The 14,441-nt window shown below is 36.3% G+C and overlaps 1 protein-coding gene across 1 annotated transcript in view; it reads right to left on the bottom strand.

The window, feature by feature from the left end:
- The window catches only part of LOC113226148, a 91,480-nt gene that overhangs the window by 6,359 nt on the left and 70,680 nt on the right, over positions 1-14,441 (bottom strand). The window lies entirely within an intron of this gene.

The raw sequence follows: 14,441 nt of genomic DNA, 5'->3' as shown, positions 1-14,441 counted from the left end.
CTACCGGGGTTCGTTACGTCAATAATTGTTTGATATACTGTAGGCTCAAAAGTCACAAGACATCACTAATCTGATTTTCAACCATAAATTAGTCACAGTTGACATTTATTAAGTTAAATGTTAACGGTTCATTAGACTGCCCTGAGTTATTGAATATGCTACAATTCAATACGCCTTGCAGGTTACCCAGGAAAAGCGCTTATAACTTTTTTGCCGTAGTAGGTTCAAAAACGAACCTCGGTCATTTCGCTCTTTTGCCGAGGCTCTGCAGGACGTATAACTTGCTTTCCAAATTACATGATTTGGACATTGGTCTTGGGTTAAACAATTACAAGAGAAGGTTGTGTGATATTTTAAATACATAAATGATGTTTCAATTAATTTTTTATTGTAAATTTGTATTTATATTTTTGAATATATATTTTTAATTCTAATTTTAATTTTGAAATTTAATTTTATTTGCAACTTTAAATCAATTACTGTATATCATATCATAGGTAGAAGGATTAACTATATGCTCGATAGTTTCAAAAAACAACAATTTATTTTTTGTATGCATGCTGTGATGTTCCTTAACTATAGAAGCACTTAGTTTTAAGCGAATATGTTCAAATTTAATGTATAGTGTATTGCTATGTGGAATATCCTGAATAAATAAATAAATAAATAAATACAATAAATTCAAAGGATTTTACCATAGATATATTTCCTATATGCATGAATTTTATACAATATTGTACGGATAGTTATCCGTCCTTATTACGTAGTTCAATAACTGTAATTTCTTCATATTGTTAAATAACTGTATTAGTCTTTATTATACACTATTTATACGACCTAGACAATTAGCGTCTTATTCGTTATTGGAAACAAAAAGTGACAAAATAATTTAATATCTATCATCAGTATATTCATAACTGCTTTATAAAATGTTTAATTGATGCAATTTGGTAGGAAGAAGTTCTCGTAAAAAATTTTATATGTAAAACCGGTGAAAACTTTACAATATTTTTGTATTCTAGCCCTTTAAAAATAAAAATGCAATGTGGCTCTAATGATGTGTCCGATTATATTATTGTTATTTTACTGTCTCGAAACTCAAATAATACAACTTCATAAAGAATAACTTAACGAAATCATATCCCCTTAACAACTCAAGTAAACATTTACATTACTGTACTTTAATAACGACTATCATGAATGATACGAAACGGTCACTATCATATTCACATTGTAACATAACAAGCGAGTAAGGGTTTGCGGAAACGCAGGTTCCCACGCAAAGTTATGCGTTCGCTACTTTATACAGAAAAATTACAACAAAACGGCCAATGGCGTGGCATGAAAAAATACCACACAGAAGAGAAACAAAAGACGGTCTATTTTCGAATTTGGAAACGGAACTCACGTGAATATTATGCGGGTGTAAGGCCAAGCGTGTGCGAGGCGCAGGAACTGGCACTGACAATGACACAGCCATGGCGATAACGTGCGCTCGCGCCAACGTCCACACACAAACTGCCGGAAACCGGCTCTCTCTGCTATAGTAAGAGGATAGGGGACACCTGCCGCGACGCCCATTGAAATGCAACCTGCAGGAAGCGCAATTGTATGGGATTCGCTACCACCTGATAATCGATTGGTTTTCTTACCATGTGACTTCTTTCCTGGCATTTTATTTATTGGTCCTTCGGATAATCGACTTCGTTCATAAAGAAGTAACGACGTGCTTATGAATCGATTTGTGTACTAAACAGGAAGAGGATATGATCTTTTATGGACTCCAGAAGACGCGATGTGCATTGTAGTGGACTTTTTTCTTGTAGGACGGATGCATATATCATGGAGGTTGTAATATTTGGGAAAATACATTATTGAGACGCAAAATAAACAAATAAACATTTTAAAACAGTACCGCTATTTGAACACAGGACAAATAGTGGTACAAACCACATATTCATGTCAGAATGTTAATGGAAACTTAGAACAGTACTGGTATTGCTAAGGGCCAAGACGTAGAGATTGCCGGTAAAGAAAGTGTCGGTAAAAGTCATCATGGATGAGGATTGAGCTTCGGCAAAAACGACCGGACGCCAGAGGAATGCGCCACTTGAAACGACAGTCCTGACCACAAAAACTAACCGAGACTCTAAGAAACTAGTATGCATTGACCGTGACAACACTACGAATACTGGAAACAACTGATCTTATTAAGGTGTACAGAATAGAAATTTGGTTTTTATTTTTAGTCTTAAAAATTGCTATCAAAGTACACCTTTTCGAAACTTATGAATGAGAAGGTGTAATCTGGAGATGTCTAAAATGATACAGAATGTAAATTAATTTTCTTACAAATTGGTTATGACGAAAATGAAAAGTGTCATGTTTGGAAGGGGAAACTTAACTACAAAACAACTATAGCGACATACTATAATATAACGACTGTTAGCAATAAACAACTAAAGAAGATATACAAGTGCATACAATATATTTGTAAAGACTGCAAAGCATGTAGTATCATATCCGAGAGACCGCTCGTCAGACGGCAGTGATTTGTTGGCCTTCGCCTAGACAGGTTTCCGCCTGTTAATTAATTGGATGGAAATTATTTACAAGACACTAATTGTCGAGAAAGAGATACTACTGGTGTTTTAGATAAGGCAGGAACAGGCATAGTTGCTACTGCAAATGCCACGAAGGGAATATCTACAAACGATAGAATATCCTTAAAACTTAAGACGTTGCAACAAACACATAGAGAAAGTGGTAAGGTCTGCTGGTTTGTTCCGTGGTTTAATTGGCAGATCATCTGTCACGGATTGCCTGCGAGTGCTGAATCGAATCCAGCCGGATTAAATGAATTTTTTTAGTGTTTCGATCTTTGTTATAATAATTAAACTAACTAGTAGAGTAATAAATTTAAACTTAAAAATTACGTAAGAAGTTGATTCAAAGTTTTTTAACCCCCGACGCAAAAAATAATTATATTATTGAAGCCTTTATCTACCTATCTGTGCGTCTGCCTGGCGTCATAGCTACCAAATTAATGGACTGGTTTTTAATTTGAAGCCTAACTTAACCTGGATTTGATAGTTCTTGGCTATAATGAAGCAGCATAATTAGTTTTTTTCCAGTTACTGTTTGGATCACAATCGTAAAATGGTATTTATTTTACGTCCGATCGACTGGAAATATGTCAGAGTATGGATATCGATCGATGACATTACAATAACATAGAGAATAGTGAGAATAGAATTTTTTTTTTTATAACATCAAGTGACGGGACGAACAAAACAAATCGTGCGCCTGATGGTAAGCTACACGCCTGTCCACAACAGTTACAATGCCACTCAGAGCTTTAAATTGCAAAAGATCTGAGGGGCACTGCAACTGCGCCCGCGACCCTGAGACGTAAGTTAAAGACAAGTCTCATGAGTCTGTAATTTCACCAGCACCTTTACCCTTCAAAACCGGAACACAGTAATGCTGACAATACTGTTTGGCGGCAGAAATAAGTAAGGCGGCAGTACTGCCCTGGATGAACTCTTTTACAAGAAGCTCTACTGCTACTAGAGAAAAGAATAGAAATAGGAATAATAGTTAACTCCTCAACTACTACAGTAGAACCATTGTGTTCATGCGCAAGCCACACCGCGAACGAAGTTAAGCTAACTTAGCTTAGCTCACGTAGCACGGGCACCTTTCCATACTTTGGTTCACACTGCGAACTTAGCTAACCGAGTTAACTAAACTAACCCAACAATCCCGGAATGTTAAATAAAACGCCCTTCTGCCACCCTTCGCCCCCCCAACGTGTCCATAGTCACTACTTACTACATATTTTCTTATCTTAACTTTGCATACGTGAGCTAAGGTAAGCAAGGTTAGCTTAGTTGGCATAGTTGGTTGCATGCAAATAAGAGAGCTGAGCTAAGTTAGCTAGCTTCGTTCGCGGTGCGGCTTGCGCTTTGGGCTCATTAAATTGGTCTAAACGAGTTAGTAGTACACTGTTTTGTATCGAGGGTTTTGAAAATTTTAATTATCTATCTCTATAACAAAAAGTTTTTGAAGATAATGTACATATTTAAGATGATATTTGGAGGTACATTCGTAAATGTAGTAATAGTACGGAGTTGACAAAGGTAATGATTAATGAATCACCTTCTGCCTCCGAATCTCAATAAATGACGTTTCACAAAGAAACTCATCAGAGGCAAACTACATCCTTAACTGGACCGTAATGTGACGCATAGCGGCATTACGACGCTTACTCACGCAGCCGGCTGCGCACGCGCTGGAGTTACATAATTCTCGTAAATAGGGTGCTTACTTGTTTGCACAGCGTTTTACGAACCGCTTACGGGGTTGACAAAGACAGCCCCGATACTAATAATGTAGATCAGATTTCGTAGGTTTCAATCATCTTTAAACGTCTTTAAAACAGATTTAATTGAGGATCACATGAACATATTTCTTTGTCATTCTACCTCGATACTTTTCTGTTTGATCATATAACTATTAAATAAATAGATTAGAAACTTCTGACATTGTTTAATCTTTGACTACAAATATTTATATAAATCATGGTATTAAAGATTGACGCTTTGCATAACAGCGGCACGCTCATAAATCTTTGATTCTGCCCTTTTATAGAGTATCAGGTTTTATTATGTTAATATTTAAATATGCTACTTTTATTAATGAATATATCTCTATATATTAAATACTAGACAACATTACATACGTTGCTCCGATCCCAAAGGACGTAACTAAAGCACTTGCGTTATGGAGATCGGAAACAACGACGGTGCCACAAACACCCAGACCTGAGACAGTATAGAAAAGTTAGTTTTCTCCATTGACCCGGCCGGGGATCGAACCCAGGACCTCAGAGATGGCGACATCATGAATACCAGTTTGCAAGTGCGTCAAGACGATCACAAATACAGTATAATCATTTTTATCAAAGCCATAATTATTTAAGTACTTAATTGTCATAGATTAAATTCTAAAAGCTTAAGATCCTATGATACTTGACGTATTACGCCATATATCTTATTTTAATCATCAAACCAACGAGCCTAATAGACCAGGACTAAGCACGGGTCACGTTGCAGAGCGGGTCATCGATTATCTCCACAATCACGATCTGCAGCGGTCGTTGCGCCGAGGCATTGCAACATACTCTACTTTTAAATGACCTCTTTAAACTTTATAGCTTGCATTAAAATACAGACCATAGTAAACTGGTGATACAGATGAATGGCTGTCAAGTGATCAGTTTTAAAAGAGCTTCTTCTGAGTTAGTAACGAAAGACGAAAGAGGTCGAGTTATAATGGGTTTGTCAAGGTATGAGGTTAAATGTCGGATGACGGCTGTTAGCTACCGTATCACTCAGAGGAACTTCATTGGATCTTAGTAATAATTTAATGTCTAAAAAGTTTGATGAATAATGTTTTGACCTTAAGGGAGCATATCAATGATAGATATAGATGCAGCTGTAAGTAACAAAGATAAGATACCTAATTTCGTACCTTTAAGCAATATCTCGCGCTTTTATGTCACCCTCTCGTATGGCGAGCCCTGTCGTGCTAGCCCTACAAATGTGACCTTGTACACATACATTGAGTTACCAAAAACGTAAATATGTTCTTACCATAATGACACTTGGGCTATTTGGTTTGGTGACTTCTTTATGAGTACATAAAGTTAAATGTGTCATGCAAGTTAATGAATCCAAGTAGTACAATGATATTTTTTGCCTTGCAAGCTGTAAACCAACCATGATAGCGTGTGCGGTAGTTGCAGCACTTTGTATGAAAGTAATGGTACAGAAAACGGTAATTTATATCTAATTTGTAGGACCGTCAGTTCCGGCAATTGCGAATAATCGCTGTAGCCTTGCTGACTTCCTCGTGTTATACCGAAATAAATGCTTTTACTATGCATTGACCACTTTACAAATAAGCGTGTGGATTATACTGTTAAACTGTTGTCACTTAAAAGGAAATCCAAAGTTTTGTAATACATCTTTTCTGAAATGTCATTATACGTTAAATTATCACCATTGTAGGTTGGTCTCTTCAAGTTGAAATTTAGAGATCAGTAGACGGAAACGCATACGGTCTTGAGATGCTTGCCGTCTTTAATTGAACGTGGGGATGGCCTCTCGACTTATTCATATCAAGGAACCAAGTTTCTCTCCACTCCACTCTTTGGCCTGGTATCTGAATGGCCATTCCTAAGCAGTTCGTAAAAATATCTTCTTTGAAAGGATAGCTTCTACATGATATTAATTCATGTCTATCTTTTTACATTTGAGGTAAAAATAGTCCATGGAGTTTGTATTAAATAGGAAGGTAATGTTTGCACTTCAAATAACTAATCTTGTTTAGAGTTAGCATTTGAGGCCCGTGATAGCAGCGCTGGTACTTTTTCATAATATTGGTGTATAAGAAATAATAACTTTTATATAATTGTGCAATGTATGCAACTTGTCAGTACTTTTCCTAATTTGGTCAATGCTCTGTCTTAAAAAAATCTTCAAATAATATTTTATTTGATATTATCCCCATAATATCGTAAATAAGCGATAACATAAGGGACTTGCCCGTAACAAACAGAATTAAGGACGCTATTTTCGACTAATAAACTTTAATTAAAAACGCATTTACAATTGTCATGGTTTTAGTCACATACATTATAAATTTGTAACATACGCGACTCTCGTTGAGAAACAGACAATTTTTCTACAACAATATTTTTGGTACAGTTATTTTTAGGTTTTAAAACTTTTGAAGTGAATGCCATAAATCTTGGCTTGTAGTCAATGTTAAATCATATTTTAGCTGTTAACCGTTGTTATTTCCATCCGTAAAAAATGTTGAAATGTAATTGTGCCGTGTTTTGTTTTCGCATATTTCTTCATATGGGACAAAACGGACCCAGCTCGTCCGGAGTAAATTGTGTACACCGTAGTTATGATCACTAACAGACTTCATATCATCAAAAACTTGATTAAGGTCAAACGTTTAGTTTTTTAATTAACCTATTGTCTCACTGCTGGGCAAAGGCCTTTCCTCTCGACTTCCCAACAAATTTTCCTTCGACTTATCTCGGTTTGATGCAATGACCTGATGGCCAGTACTTATATACGTCCAAGTCATCTCGCCATCACCTTCTTGGCCTGTCTCGTCGTCGCCAGCCCATCTATATGGGTGTGTGGGACAGACGTGGCCAGCCCAGTTCCATTTCTGCTTGGAAGCCCTTTTCCCCCACATCGGTTATGCTTCTCTTCAAGCTCAGTGTTCCAAATCCATCCTCTTTCAATTTAAAACTTGATCTCGGACTTTTGATTTTCGGTCACGGACCATGTTTGCGTACCGTAAGTAAGAATGGGCAGGACACTCATGTCGACGAGTTTTCGATTAAATGTGATTAAAAAAATATTCTTAATAAGCTCTTTCATGAACCAGTAGCTCTTCCAGGCCCTTTCGAAACGTCGTTCGTTTCCTTGTCTGGCCTACAGTTTACCTTTCAATAATATTATTTTATTAATTGTTTAGGTGTAGACTGAATATACATTTGCTACACAAACAAGTAACCACATCGTCACTTAACATTAGATGATAATTTGACCAAGCGTGTATTATTTTATATTCAAAAACAGATCTCAGCACGAGCTGTCCCGCAAGCCACGCTTTTGAAACCCCGTCGTTATAAACGTGTCATTGGACCGTCAATCGTGTCTCCTATGCGTTGGTAATAATTAGTTACAAATCGGATGCCGCCGGATGCTTGAATTAAGAGGACAACTCTTCCACTGCTAGCGGATAAATAGAGTTGTTCTCGTTTTCATGTTCGCACAATTTTAATTTGTTACTTAATTTTTAACTCAATTTGCAGAGTCTCTGCACAATAATGAGCATAGGTTCTCTTTATACATATAAAATAATTAGTATTAGGGTAGATTAATTATTCTCTGTGGGACGACACTGATTCCATTATATTAACTTGGTTCATCGATGTTCAATTTATCAAAAACATAACTAGTACATAATTTAAACATAGATGCTTATGTTAAAACCATCGAGTATACAACCAGAAATAGAGACGAAATGTCATTTAATTTGTTTGAAAACATATCTGCCATATCATTACTGTGACAACTGCGCTCCGACTGGCTAGCCCGAGTTCGAAACAATTGACGGGTGTCGTCAATGGGTGTCGTCAACTGTTTCACTTCAAGTCGACCAGTTAATTTGAGCTTTGCTATAATAGACGAAAATTGTAAAATGACATATTTAATATTTAATTACCGATAAATGTGATCCCGTTTGTTTTGTAATTAGATGTTTTGCTGTTTTTCCCACACCACCGAATAGAATAGCACGGCATTGTTAGATATATTATCTTTATTACAAGAAATACAGAATATTTTTTGGAATAACAGACACGTACATACAGGTCAGTAGTTGGTCTGTCTATATTTCAGTGCAAACGAGAGTTGATATTTATAAGAGCTGTGTCGCTAATGTGTTACCAGGAATATATGGCCCTTATTTCGTCTCTATTTCTGGTTATATTCTCGATGGTTAAAAATTAGGTTTTTTTATTAACAACAAGAACTTCATGTCTGTAAAACGGCACATACAAAATGCATCATCATATTACAAGAATAGTACTGTAATGCAAAAGTTGTACAAATTACAAGCAAAATAAGATGCTACGTTCTTTGGTTTCTTAACACTTCGTAGTTTTAGCCTTTTTCAGTACTTAGTTAATTTCTATACACACTATATACAAAGACACTATAGTTTACATTATATTATAGTATTTGAAGACGAAATAAAATGACATTTGTAGAGTTGCAAAATATTATTCAATTTTTAATACTTATGTAGTTGTTGTCGATAGTTTTGTCGATAGATTGTGAAAGAAGATAAAATTTTGCCAAAAATGTCTATCTTGAGAATGTTACGACGTTCTAATGATTACTAATTGCGTTATAGCCTTCTCTATTCTTATTTTGACATTTGTCTACTAGTATCTCTTATAACTTTTTATTCATGTACATTTTCACAAGAATAGCCGGATTTAATTATTTATCCTCTTTGTATTTTTTTCGCTTATTCCATAAGCGTAACCAATATTCAGTCGATAGTCGATAGAATATTTATCGACTGCAATCATTAGAAATACTTGTACACTGTCATTTTACTCCGTCTTCAAAAAAGACAGGTAACGTATTAAGGATAAGCTAATTAACTATTATTACTAAATACTCGATGTCAGCTCTATGTCGCTCTAATAATAAGCCAGAATAGCACGTCACGCGGTCCGTGCTTCCCATTTCCTAATTTCCTGCGCGCGCGCCGCTGCGCTGTCACACCTCATTCACCCAATTTAGGAACGTCCTGTCACTATAAATTTTTTCATATGAATAATTATTATGTTTTTTTTACATTTTACAATAAAAATTTGTCAAACGTTTTCATTTATGGATTAATTTTCGTTTTTATATTATTTTAACTATTGTTAAGCAAAATTTAGTAATCAATATAATAATAATAATGTTAAGAATGTGCTAAACATCCACACCAATTACTTGGCGTCCTCATACTAGAATATGAATAAAAAAAAAAAAATATCATACTAGAATATCTCCAGGACTACGAGAACAATGCCAACGGAATTCACTTCGGGGCACTACCGAGAACTCCCAGACCGGGATTTCCCAATTTGGTTCTACCGGGATACGGCCCCGGGACCTTCTTATCCAGCACCCACAGTGGCTCTATAGCCACAAAGGACGTCAACAAGTGATAACTATAAATAAATAGATTTATAGTTAAAACCCGTGGTAGCCTAATGGCTATACCGCCTCTCAGAGGTCCAGGGTTCGAATCCTCTTTCTCGGAATTCGTGTGTGAAATTTCATTTGAAATTTACCATGAGCTTTTCGATAAAGGAAAACATCGTGATGAAGCCTGCACGTCGAAAATGGTTCACAACCCTCGGAAAACATGTGAAGTACCCTACCTAAACCCTCGCCTGAGAGGAGATCCGTGCCCAGTAGTGGGACGCACAAATAGATTGCTAATGGCTAATAACAAAGTATATTTTAGCTGTGTGATATTATTAAAAATGCAACTACTTATTATAAAACGCAAGAACTAGTACATACTTCTACAGCAGGTTTTATTGGACAGTATACAAGCACGGAAATGCAGTTACGCCATACAATACGATTAAAAACGACAACATTGACAAGTGACACAACGCCTCAACAATTATGAAAGACAATCTAAATGCAGGATGTATTTCCAATTCATATCTCTCTTTAATCTCTTGCGCACGAACAACAGCCGTGTCAAAACTAATTGTGTCGGAGACACCGGTTCGACAGTGGCTTGTTGATCGAACCAATGAATCGCCGGATGTTAGTCCACGGGAAGTTATGTCAACAGATTGATGTTACATTCGTTGGCCAAAGGCACTGTCAACAGAATACACCTTTTGCTGTCGACAGCTGGAGTACAATCGAAGTAGGTATATAAAATTCTGGGTCCCATGCAGCTTATTTTAAATCATCTCAGTTGTGTCGATACAATGTCACTAGCGGGAGTCTGTACGTATCGCATTCTGTTAAAAGTTAAGAGTAGTCGCTTGCTTGTGGCTATCCATCCAGACACAATTCAACTGATATAGTTATTTTTTGGTATTGTCGAGTAGTCGCTTGCTGATGGCTAGCCATCCAGACACTATTCATCTGATATAGCAATTTTTTGGTATTGTCGAGTAGTCGCTTACTGGTGGCTAGCCATCCAGACACTATTCAACTGATATAGCAGTTTTTTGGTATTGTCGAGTAGTCGCTTGCTTGTGGCTAGCCATCCAGATACTAATCAACTGATATAGCAATTTTTTTCTATTGCCGAGTAGTCACTTACTGGTGGCTAGCCATCCAGACACTATTCAAGTGATATAGCAATTTTTTGGTATTGTCGAGCAGTCGCTTACTGGTGGCTAGCCATCCAGACACTATTCAAGTGATATAGCAATTTTTTGGTATTGTCGAGTAGTCGCTTGCTTGTGGCTAGCCATCCAGATACTTTTCAACTAATATAGCAATTTTTTTGTATTGTCGAGTAGTCGCTTGCTTGTGGCTAGCCATCCAGACACTATTCAACTGATATAGCTATTTTTTGGTATTGTCGAGTAGTCGCTTGCTTGTGGCTAGCCATCCAGACACTATTCAACTAATATAGCTATTTTTTGGTATTGTCGAGTAGTCGCTTGCTGGTGGCTAGCCATCCAGACACTATTCAAGTGATATAGCAATTTTTTTGTATTGTCGAGTAGTCGCTTGCTTGTGGCTAGCCATCCAGACACTATTCAAGTGATATAGCAATTTTTTGGTATTGTCGAGTAGTCGCTTGCTGGTGGCTAGCCATCCAGACACTATTCAACTGATATAGCAATTTTTTGGTATTGTCGAGTAGTGCTGTCTACTAATATTATATACAGGATGTAATCGTAGAGTGCCCAGGCGATTTCTTTTATTATTTCGATTATTCCATAAATATAATAGATATCAAAAAGCTTTAAGATGATATCGAAAGCTCGTTACCTAATGGGTAAATCGACATCAATAACTTTATTTAAATAAAACTGGAACTATCCAAAATTTTAACATTAAACGCTCTTATATATTTAATATGACATTCGTAGAGAGGCTTCGTGGTAGCCTAATGGTTTGACTTACTGCCTCTCAAGCATAGGGTCGTGGGTTCGAATCCAGCCTCGCACCTCTGAGTTTCTCGGAATTTATGTGCGAAATTTAATTTGAAATTTATCATGAGCTTTTCGGTGAAGGAAAACATCGTGATTAAACCTGCACGTCGAAGAAGGTTCAAAGTCCTCGGAAAACGTGTAAAGTACCCTACCCGTATTGGGCCAGCGTGGTGGACTGTCGCCTAAGCACTAGCCTGAGAGGAGACCCGTGTCCAGCAGTGGGACGTATAAATGGGTTCATGAGAAAGGCTTTAGTTGACCTAATTTAAGAGGTAACAATAAGTTTAAACTAACTTTTAAGGAAGTTAACTGCAATTAACTGCCTTTTAATGCAGAAGATACGACTCATATAATCATCGGCTTATACTCATCGCTTTGAAGTAATCTTGGTATTGGATTGCAGAAAATGACGTCACTATATAACTCAACATAACTTACTACCACGCAGAACCAAATTTCTCATTACTTTAAAGGGAACAATTGAATCATAAGCACAATTCATCAAATCAGTGGTCTGATTGAACGATGGTTCGTTACCTTCTATTTGATTACAGTCTATCGCATTCTTCAAAGACACTACTTCCCAGAAGCCACCAAACAGTGTTGTAAAAGCACGACATGTAAAACACTTAAATTACGGTGTTAACAGCTTGCGATACTAAGGGGATAGCTAAACACACACAATAAAAAGGAAACACGGAAATAACGAGTTCTAGAAAGACCACCATCATCGATGTATCGATTGTTTCGAAATCTCTAAGTACGAATCACTTCCATTAAAAGATATGTGTGGGAACGTATGCGTAAACAGTAAAAATGGAAGGTATAAAAAACGATACAAAAAGTCGATACAAACTCAAATGGCTTTGGTTGATTACGCATAACAGTGAAAGTGTTGAACTGGAAAAATATATAGTATAATTGAGAATATACACTGATTACTTACTATACGGTGTGAAAACAAGTTTCCTAAAAACTTTGACGATAGAAAAAAAACAACCTTGCCTCGAAATTAATAACAAATAAATAATGAACATAACATGCAGCTTGTGCGCTGTGTTGACACTAACACTATAAACTTACATCGCTTTACTTCTAACTCCCATTGAAGTAAATCCTTTACTAATCTAGTCAATATATCAAGCTAAATAAAACTTAACTTTAGACGCTACAACAGTTATTTTATTATTTCATATGGCTTAAACAATAAAATAACTCATAGAAATCAATAAGAGCTGTGATGTAAACCCGTGAAAACAAACACCACCTCACTGTTGTGCCAGTTGTCCGCATATTGGTATGTTGTAATAAACGGTCTATTAATAGTTGTTCTGCTTCGGCTCTTCTCAAGTGGAGAGCACAATGAAGAATTATTGACGAAAGTTATGTCGAAAGATTATTATTTATCTTTAAATTCTATATTTATTTATTGATGTACTCAACTCATTCAGACCTGTAAAGGCCCCGAAACTCGACATTATTTTCAATACTAAGGGTCGTATTCCAGAACTGTACTCAATGCTCAAGTCAGAATTTGAGAGCAGACTCGAGTATGATTTCAAGCACTGGAAATACGATCCTAATGGCAAGGACTTGAGTATGATTTTCAATGCTCACTGCAATACTCAAGTTCTGACTTGAGCATTGAGTAGAGTTCTGGAGTACGACCCTCAATAATATTCAATATGCAAAGTAAATACTAACATTGTTAAAAGGTTTGAACGTTAAAAGTTTACAAAATATACCAAGTTTTTGAGTCGGCAAGGTATGAATCACGATTTCTATATAAAAAAAAGATTTAGATACTTCTATCGCTGACGAACCTAAATTATGTATATTTTTAAATGAAATTTACTTGAGAGATAAACGCGTTGAAAGCTGTCTTCAATGTTGAACAACGAGCCGCAATCAGTCTTCTATGTACTTCTCTTAATAAAGCCTTTAATAATTTCAAAAGACGGATTTCAAAACTGGAACCTTTATTTAACTTTACAAAACAACCAAAACATAAGCATCTGCCTCACCTGTGTTCTACATACCCGTTCATCAGAAGCCCATGTGCCATGTGGCGTCAAAACAAAGCCGTAAAGAGTGGCGGTAAAAAACCTCCACAGCCGCATGCGCGCGCGCACGTGCTGCGCGTACCAGGTGCGCAGGAAGTTACTGAATCGATGTAATCTGGTACATTTCTCCGTTTTTAGAAACGCAAAGGAGATGTGATTGTGGTTTTGTTTTAAAGATCTTTATGTAAAGAAATAAGTCATAATAATAATGTCAAAAGGTGTCTACTGCCATTATACTAACGTAATAGACATTTTTAGCGAAATTGAGTCGTTGAAATATCTGGGATCAGCGAATTAAAATCAACAACCCCATCTAATCGATTTTTTAATATCTTATTTAACTTCAGTTTTATTATTGAGATATTTTTTGTGAAATAAGGCCACTAGTTTTTATTATGATTATAATAATAGAAAATATATATATTATTATGACACAGGCGAGAGTCTTAAACTAGATACCAATAATAATAATAAAATGTGTTTGTCACCCGTGACCATGGGACTAGTAAAGGGCACGATGAAAAAAATAGTTGCATTTCCTAAAACCAGCGTTATTGACATTTTTTTACGAGTACCTATCA

The sequence above is a fragment of the Hyposmocoma kahamanoa genome, unplaced genomic scaffold (genome assembly GCF_003589595.1).
Source record: "Hyposmocoma kahamanoa isolate Upper Pololo Valley unplaced genomic scaffold, ASM358959v1 182, whole genome shotgun sequence".
In the NCBI taxonomy this organism is placed as follows: domain Eukaryota; kingdom Metazoa; phylum Arthropoda; class Insecta; order Lepidoptera; family Cosmopterigidae; genus Hyposmocoma; species Hyposmocoma kahamanoa.
The sequence above is the reverse complement of the archived record's forward strand: the minus strand, read 5'-3'. Positions and strand labels throughout refer to the sequence as shown.